The sequence below is a fragment of the Poecilia formosa genome, unplaced genomic scaffold, assembly GCF_000485575.1.
Source record: "Poecilia formosa unplaced genomic scaffold, Poecilia_formosa-5.1.2 Scaffold135, whole genome shotgun sequence".
In the NCBI taxonomy this organism is placed as follows: Eukaryota; Metazoa; Chordata; class Actinopteri; order Cyprinodontiformes; family Poeciliidae; genus Poecilia; species Poecilia formosa.
The window spans coordinates 1,385,359-1,394,912 of NW_006800074.1; the positions used below are offsets into that span (position 1 = coordinate 1,385,359).

At 37.7% G+C, this 9,554-nt stretch overlaps 1 long non-coding RNA gene across 1 annotated transcript; it reads left to right on the forward strand.

Annotated features, from left to right (window-relative positions):
• Window positions 1–701: 701 nt before the first annotated feature.
• LOC103145093 (uncharacterized) lies at window positions 702–4,183 on the forward strand. Its single transcript, XR_476981.2, has 2 exons — window positions 702–780; window positions 3,011–4,183. It is a non-coding gene; the product is annotated as an uncharacterized LOC103145093 (long non-coding RNA).
• Window positions 4,184–9,554: the final 5,371 nt, after the last annotated feature.

Here is a 9,554-nt window from a genome sequence, read left to right on the forward strand (position 1 = left end):
AAAAATAAACCCATATTTTTCTTTTAAAAGTAGAAATTATCAAATAGTGTATAAATGTTTATTTGTTTGAAAAGTGCTCCAACGATTTGAAACATAAACCGTTCATTAAAACCTATTTTACTTTGTAGTTCTACTTTGTTTTCCATTTAGCATGAAAAATGTTTTTTTTAAATTATGTACCACCATATAACCAGTTTTTTTTTTTTTTTCTACGTTTATTGTTTAAATAATTGGTTTTATAAAAAATGTTTCTAATGTATTTTTTTTAGCTATGTTTTATTATGCATTATTTTCAGCAAAAAGCCATTGTGTGTGGTTTAGATTAAATCTAACTAAAAATAACAAACTAAGGACTTTCTGCAATACAATCCTTCTTTACTTTAGTTCATCAGCGGAAATTTTCCCTTTAATTTTGTGTTGTTCCTTTCTCAGGTTTTTTTTTATTTTATTTTTGCTTTTTTTGTTTTTTTTATAGAAATCCAAAACTGTGGGATTGAAAACCACCCAATATTTTTCCCTTGTAGCTGCTTGCATTCAATGTTTTCTTTTTCATTCTCAGACTGGTATGTTGCACATCTTGCATGTGAATTTTGCCCTGAAAGCATAGAACTCTACAAAAGCTGCAACATCACCTTTCATGTAAACTCACCCTGTTTGAAAAACTGAAATAATTTTAATGTCTTTTTTTTTTTTCCCCGGCAGTCCTGCACTCTTTGTTGTCTCCAAAGGAGCAGTCGTATCACCCGGCTTTCATCCAGAGAACACCTCCACCCCTCACAGGTATGAAACACACACAATATGAAGCAAACGCCTACAAAAACGAATCGATTCAGGTGAATCCACCATAAAACAGCAGTTCATTTGTCTCGATTCATTGGTGAGAAATGCGAACTCACTCTAAAGCGTTTCCACATCATCGTTGGCAATATTAGAGATTTTCAGGGACGTTGGTATTTAATGGATTTGTGAAAAGGAAATATTCTTTTACTCTGAGAAGTAAAGCAGTGAAGTTCAGCTACACTACAGAACAGGCAACAACTGTTAAAGATCGGATTAGAAATAATTTGTCAAGCAGCTGATTTTTCTAGTGGTGCCACCGCTCTGCCCAAGCCGATCTAAACTGGTTACATTAGTTTAGATCAGCAAACTAACAAAGGTTCTCCTTTTCATATCAGGATTATGTCCTCGCTTGTGTTTCAAAGTACTTCTCTCTCACATTATTTTAAATTTTAACAAAGGAAACTGCCACAATGTGTTTACAGCTTGAAAGCAAAGTGGGAAGTTTTCCATTTGGTTAATTTAACGAACAGAAACAAAACAAATTCAATTCTTTTTTCCTTTTCCTTATGCAACCTGCTTCTCACTAGGCAGAGCCGATCGAAAAGATATTGGCTAATTCTGATCACTAACTAATTCATTGGCTCCTGAGTTGTCCGTTCAAACGCTTTGCACCAGCAAGACAAACAAAAGGAGTTTCAGCCGAGCTGGTGGGGCTTTAGTTGAAACTGACGGGTAACATGAAACACGCAGCTACGTTTCATCCTGTGGAATAAGATAAAGGTGCAGTGTATGTATTTAAATCAGTTGTAAAGCTTGTAAGTATAAAATAGTTACTTCACAACAGTTCAACAGGCCTATATGTGGTATGTTCCACCTTTACATATGTGTGTTTTAGCAATTGGAGGCTTTATTTTACAGACAGACTTTGATTTGCTGGCTGTTGGCTTGCTATGGTTGACTGTCCCTCAGGTGGAAGAACAGGTTTTCTGTTTATCTTTTTGGCAGCGTAGTTCCTTCTCAACCTCTATTTGTTGATGTTTTTATTAAATAAATGGAGTCCAAGTGTTTTCCAGTGGCTGCAGCTTTTGCAGTACAACCTTGTGTAAATGGATCAAGAAGAAATTAAATTGCTGGAAAAGAAGCATTTAATCATGGCCAAACCGGATCATCTCAATAAATTATAATATGACTGACTTTTTTTTTTTTTTTTTTTTTCAGTTATTTGATTCAAAAGGAGAAACATGTCATAAAACTGTGTTGCATACAGTTTGATGTCCTTGAAGTGTTTATCTCATTTAATATTAATGATTGTGGCTTACAGCAAATGAAAACAGCAAAAAATAAGTTTGTCAAAAAATAGAAAATTGCATAAGACCAAATAAAAGATTGTTTTAGAAAACATCATTGGCCTACTGAAGTCCACATATTGTGCGCTTGACACTTGTTTAGGACCTCTCTTCTTTTTCTGCTTTGCCTGAATTGACATGTTTGTATTTACTCCTCAAATTATCACCGACTGTGGAAACTTCACACTGGACCTCCGTCACATTGGATTGTGTTCCTCTACATGTTCCTTCACACTGTGTGACTTTGACTCCTGAAAGAAAAGCAGTGTTTTCTTTCACCTGAAAGCAGGACTTTGTTCCACTGAGCAACAGTCCCATTCTTTCATTCCTTGAATCCAGATGAACGGCTTCTGAGATTGTAGTTGTGACCGCGGTTGCAGGTCAGAGTGTGATGTCTCTTGAAACACTGATCCCAGTCTATTGGAACCTCTCAAGCACGTGGTTATCCTTAACACTAGTGCACCATTTTGTACCAAATTTTTTTCCTTCCACTAAACTTTCATTAATATGCTTTGATGCAGCATTCTAGGATCAGTCACATTCTTCAGCAGTTGTCTTAAATGGCTTCCCTTTCATATGCAGGGTGTCAGTGACTATCAAGTCAGCAGTCTCCAATAAGCCATGACATTTGAATTGGTCTTTTGTAATCTGTTTTTATTTTTCTAAAACCATACTCATTAAAATGCTTTAGAAAAACATCATCCTCTACAATAAATATGTTTTGATGTGTTATATATGCCATCCATTTGTATTTTAATTGTCCAACTTTGCCGTCTAATCTCTGACTCTGTCGCCCATCTGCAGCTGATCATGTTTTTGTCAAACAGAACCTGCTCCTCTGTGTTTCGTGTACTTCATTAAGTTTGTTTCTCTGACTCTTTCAGGTCTCGACTCGCCCGTAGCAAATTCTTTTAACCGCATGACGCCGAGAGTTAGTCCAAACAGCACATACAGATCGCAGCTCTATTCTCCAGATTACAAGTCCTGATTGGGCGCCGTGCTCACGTCCTCTGTTCTTCGACACGACACCTCGGGTCATTAATATATGAAGAATGTGCCTCAAACCCTCAGCAGGAAAGCTGTGGGATGCTGCAGAAGATCTGCCTTCAAATGTTGGTACAGAAACTTCAAAAAAAAAAAAGAATATATCATTTAAATTGAATGCAGAATGATTGCAAAGCTCTGTCTTTTTCTTGGTGTGTTTTCTGTTAAGTGTGACGTGGTGTTTGTGTATGAAGATCGAGCGGTGTAGAAATAATACACACCGTGCTCTTTTGTTGTTTTTCTTCTCTTCATTAATGACTGAAGTATTTGCAAAATGCTCGAACACCAAATCATTTGTTTGAGCTTGAAAAGATGCATATTGTGTTTGCCGATAACTTGTGTGCCGCTTATATTTGACACGTGAAGGTCAGTAACTCAGGAAAACAACCCTATCCATTTTCGAGTAACAAGCTAACTTGATATTGTTTGAGAACAAAATGACCTCTGTTGGTTGTAGCTTTGATAACCGTCGTCCACTGAATCCGTCCTGAAAGGTGCCGAACCCTCCAAATGTGTTGAACACACCAACGAAGTTGGTATAATTTCTGTCTCGGGCATTTTTAATTATTATATAACTGTTCTGACGTTTGAGCCACAGTGAATGCAGCTCTTCTTTTTTTTTTTTTTTTTTAATGTGAAACATTTGCAAATGTGAAGTATCATTCAATTTATCTGCAGTAAACGTCTCTATACAAAACCACTCAAATGTGATGTGGGCTCATGTTGGAAAAAATTAATGTTTTGGGGGTTTTTTCCCAGCATTTCAAGAACGACAACTTTTAGCACTCTTGAAATGCTGATTCATTAAAGTATGACTTGGTTTTATGTGACATATTTTGGTGGTATGATTATTATTGGCAAAATATTCTATTTATGTTTTCTTATATCTGATTGATGCCATGCCTTACATTTAACTCTGAGCAGCTTTTTGGCACATGGTTGAAATTAGCTTGTTTGCTTGTGTGAGAATGTGCTTGTTTTTTTGCTAATTAAAGATTTTACTTTTTATGTCAGGAGTTTGTCATCAAATTTGTCCACGGTTTAACTTTTCTTCACAAATTTTTTTCCAGCCAGATGTTTGTTTCATCTTAATAACAGAACTGTGGTAAAAATATTTGTAATTTAATCCAGACGTCGGAGTTAGCTGAAAAATTCAGTTTCCTAGTACTACATGATATCAAACAAAATGCTATTCTGTTTAGCAGTGTTTCTAGGATTTATGCTTATGTCAATGATTGCACAGTAATTATTACAAGTCATCTTTAATCTGAATTATGTTGACTGTTTATTTCTGCATATAAACTGGATCTGTTTATTTTTCTTAAAGTGCCTTGAGATGTTTGCGGTGAATTGTCGCTGTTTGGATAAATTGAACTGTTATCTATCTATAAATCTCTCTCTATATATTTGTATATTTATACAAACACATCAAGAGACGGAATGCTTTTTATCACCCAGGTTCTGTAACACCCTTCGGCCACTGATCCCGTCTGTCTCCCATTTTTCTGACTTTCCCCTGAACTGCTGTGGTGTTAGTCACCAGGCTCATTTGTATGCCCGCAGCAGCAGCCTGTGTCAAAAACCGCTTCACAATCTCATGTAGGTGAGCACACTGTACACTACGATATGATATGGAAGGCAGCATAACATCAAATGGGGTTCACTTAAGCTGTGCAGCTGTCAAAGTGGCTTATTTTGGATGTGGGTTTTTTTTCATGTATATTTACACCTTTTAGTTTGGGGAGCAGGTGGTTGATGCTCTCAAAGAAATGTATAGATAAGACAAATCCTATAGGATTGATTTGGTGAAATAATTTCTGGCTGAAAGTCCCAGTTTACTTTTTTTTTCCCTGATTTACCCAACCATGTACACTCTGCAGCTTTAGGTTTGTGGTTATTTACACAGTTTTGAGATTATTGGGCAAAGTGATCAGATGCACTATTATTTAAGGGATAACTATTGGCAAAACTGTGAAAAACCTATTTAACTCAGTACTTTTGCTCTGACCAAAAAAAATTCCACCTAATTTATTATAGTAAAGTTAGAAATAGAGTTTACAAATATGCAGTTATTTTTGATATGCGTCCAAAGCTGCTTGTATGATCATCGAGGTTAGAGGCTCTGTTACTGTGCAGAAATGCTTCGGGTTATCTAGGAGTTTCCTCCTACAAAGTTCTCCCACCAGTGCAGAGCTTTCTCCAAAGACAACATAAAGGACAAACTAAACTTCTGCAGTAAGTGCAAGAAGGCACTATTTGATCACTCCTCCTGATTTCATGAGTCGACTTAACGGGAAACATGATGAACCAAATCCTTTGTGCTCATTATTACAGTTGCTTTTCACCAAGCAGAGCGGTGATCTATTCAGTTCTGCCTCCAAATACCTTCATAAAAAGAGGAGACTGAAAATGTCAGCAACTTCTTACATCCAGTAAACAAACTGAGGATGATCAGTGTATTTCCCACCACGAAGGATCAATGTGTCACAAGGCTAAAGTGATTGGAAATGCGAGTCACAGATCCCAAAACTCACGGTCAGAAAACTCCACAGATGTTTAACCTATTTAAGAAAATTTAGGAGCATAAATAGAAGAGAAGAAAACCGTGGTCCACTGAAGGCTTTAATAGGATGAGAATGAATCAATATCCATTAGGATTTGTCCCAGAAGCCGATCTGAAGCATGTGGGTCAGCGCTGTAAATGCCAACTCCAGTGAGTTGTATGTAATTTTTTTTTCTCTTGCATATCAATGAAACTCTTTAACACATAAAAGAAACACTAAATAATACAAAAGCTGTTTCACCGCTCCTCACTTCATGCTTAAAAGATTCTTTAATTGAAATCTGTTAAGCTTTAACTGCGTCTTTTGATATCGGGTGAACCACCGACGACTCATCCAAACAATCTCGATTTTGACGTTTGCATTTTCTCCCACATGCATGGCTGAAAGCTGTTCCTCTGTGGAGCCCTGACTGCTGGTCTTCTGCACCATCTGGCTGAGCAAGAAGAAAGAAAACATGTAAACAAGTGAATTGTGCAAAGAAGCAAACAAACCAGCTCACTGGCTGCCCGACTAATTCGGCAGAGGGTTATCGGAGACGTTTGTTGCAAACCAGTTTTAATTAACTGCCGCCTTCAGTTAAAATGGGACGAAACGCAAAGGTGAAAACGACTGTTTTCCCCATCAATAGGTAGCGGCATGTAGGTTTTCGAGAGTGACTGCACTTTCTAAATGATTAAAGCAGTTACGGGGGCTTAAATGACACTCAATTTATTCTCCCCATTAAAGCAGGCAGACCGCTCCAGCCCCTGATGTCAGCCTGCCGCGCTGATCCTGCAGTGAAGGGAAACTGTTCCACATGGCTTACTGTGCTGTCAGTGGAGGTGATCAATGAGGGGCTAACTGAGTGAACCTGACCAGCCGGGTTAGGCAGCTTCTGCTGGACTTTTGAAAGAAGCTTAGACATAAATAAAGCGAAACACTTTTTGTGACACTTACCGATTTGCTTTTGTTGCTTTTTAAAAAAATCACACTTAAATACAGTCAGAAATCAAAGACTAATAACAAACTTGACCCTGTGTGAAGCGGTTATTATCCCCTAAACCAACTTACTGACTGTCCAACCCTTGGCAGCAAAAAAGAAATGCTGTCAACCACTGGTAACACTTCTGCAGAATCCCTGAGGAGCTTTGATCCACTCTACTTGACAGAATTGTTTTAATTCAGCCATATTGGAGTTCTGGGGAATAAAATGCCTAGTAAGAATCACACCTCAGCATCGTATCAGATTTGAATTTATACTTTGACTGGATGACTGCAAAACTCTTTTTTTTTTCTGTTTTCCAGAAGTGTAACTTTGAGTGTGCTTCTTTGGGAATTTTTTCCTAGTGATGTACATCAACCTTTACCAAACACTCAGAGTGAAGTAGCCTCAATCCATGACGGATACCATCACCGTGTTTCATTGTTAAATTCTGTTATTTTATTGACATGTTACACTTGTTTAACGATTACTTTTTAACATAAATCCAGGTTACTTGAATGCTATTTTTTTTAATCTTATAAAGAAATAAGTTGAAAACTGTATTTTGTATTGAATTAATTTGTTTTAGTCTGATAGAAAGTTTCTCAGATGGTCTCAGATATTTTGGTGACAAAAACACCAAAACAGAAGAAATCTGTCATGGGGAAAATACAACCCCCCAACCTCCCTCCACACTGTAAATCGTTTGGGAATTGATTTTAAAAAAAGGTAGGCATTGTGCTTCCCCAGAGTAAGAGCTGCCAGAGTGAGGAGAAAATTGCTAAAGAGGATTTTTTTTTCCCTCCCCTCATACATTTCACACAAATCAATTTAAACCTAATCAAGCTTTGTGTAAATTACCGCTGTTTAGGACTGACGCTGTGGCACAGCTGAGGAAACTCAATGACACGTTTTGTTTTGCCATTAACCCTTTTTAATGGTGGATTTCATGAAAATTAAGGACGCAGAGTGTACACGGCTTATCACGTTCTTGGTGAGGCAGGTTCAGTGCACCACAGACTCACGTTTACAGCTGGGAATCTTACCGGAAGGTTTTCCACTCTGCCCTTTCAGGATGAGATTTTGCTAACTGAACCCTGCTCTCACTCGGGCATTTTAGCTGTGAGCCAAAAGTGTGAGAGAACAAGCCTGTATTAATGACGAGCAGCAGAGTGTTTTAAAGTGACTTATTTTTTTTTTTTGTGGGTGCTAGCATTCTTCGCACAGGAGTCAAATTCTGCTACTTTTAAAAGTTGCTATAAATTAAATGTCTGTAGAACCTGCTGAGCCGTGTGGTTTGATGGCGTTATCAGCTGCATGTGCAATGCTTTGGGACTTTTCTACATTTTGTCCTCTTACAACTACAAGCTGTGATGTATTTCCTTTGGATTCCACATGACTAACCAACACAAAGTAATCCAGAATGAAGGGAATGAATGTTAAAAATGTTTTTGTTTTTTTTTAACACATCTGAAAGGTTTCAAAAGATCCAGTGCAGCCAGTTGCCTTCAAAAACTATCTGAAGAAGATATGGAGAAGTTTAAAACAGGGTTTGGTAATAAAATATCTGGTTATGGACATCATCTGAAACTAAGAAAAAATGTGTCATTATAAAACACTACCAACACAATGGCTGCCCTTCTGACGGGGCAGACAGGGAGAGGATTCATCAGAAAAAGATTCTTCTGTAAGATGAGATCAAAACTGAACTTTGGAGACATGTGTTGTGGAAAAGTGACACAAAGTGTGTACCGTTTACTCCGAGTACAACTTCCTCACTTTGAAACGCGGTATTGGCAGTATCATGCTTCGGGGGGTGCTTTTCTATTTTAGGGACTCNGTTTTCCACTCTGCCCTTTCAGGATGAGATTTTGCCGACTGAAACCTGCTCTCACTCGGGCATTTTAGCTGTGAGCCAAAGGTGTGAGAGAACAAGCCTATATTAATGACGAGCAACAGAGTGTTTTAAAGTGACTTATTTTTTTGTGGGTGCTAGCATTCTTCGCACAGGAGTCAAATTCTGCTACTTTTAAAAGTTGCTATAAATGAAATGTCTGTAGAACCTGCTGAGCCGTGTGGTTTGATGGCGTTATCAGCTGCATGTGCAATGCTTTGGGACTTTTCTACATTTTGTCCTCTTACAACTACAAGCTGTGATGTATTTCCTTTGGATTCCACATGGCTAACCAACACAAAGTAATCCAGAATGAAGGGAATGAATGTTAAAAATGTTTTTTTTTTTTTTTTTTTTACAAATCTGAAAGGTTTCAAAAGATCCAGTGCGGCCAGTTGCCTTCAAAAACCATCTGACTAAGAGGAGAAGAATGGAGAAGATATGGAGAAGTTTAAAACAGGGTTAGGCAATAAAATATCAGGTTATGGACATCTTCTGGAGCGTTGTTTAACCCATCATCTGAAACTCAGAAAAAATGTGTCATTATGAAAAACTACCAACACAATGGCTGCCCTTCTGATGGGGCAGACAGGGAGAGGATTCATCAGAAAAAGATTCTTCTGTAAGATGAGATCAGAACTGAACTTTGAAGATATGTGTTGTGGAAAAGTGACACAACGTGTGTACCGTTTACTCCGAGTACAACTTCCTCACTTTGAAACGCGGTATTGGCAGTATCATGCTTTGGGGGGTGCTTTTCTATTTTAGGGACTCATTAGAGCAAACTTTCAGACCACAATCAAACTGAAAATTTGTGGCAAAACTTTAAAATGGCTGCTTGACTGTGGTTGAGTTTAGAGTTGATAGTAACAGATGTGATCTAATGGTGGAATCTTAGATCAGAAATAGATTGTCAGAATCACAGGATTATTAATTCATATTATGTTACTGTGGCATTCCTTTGA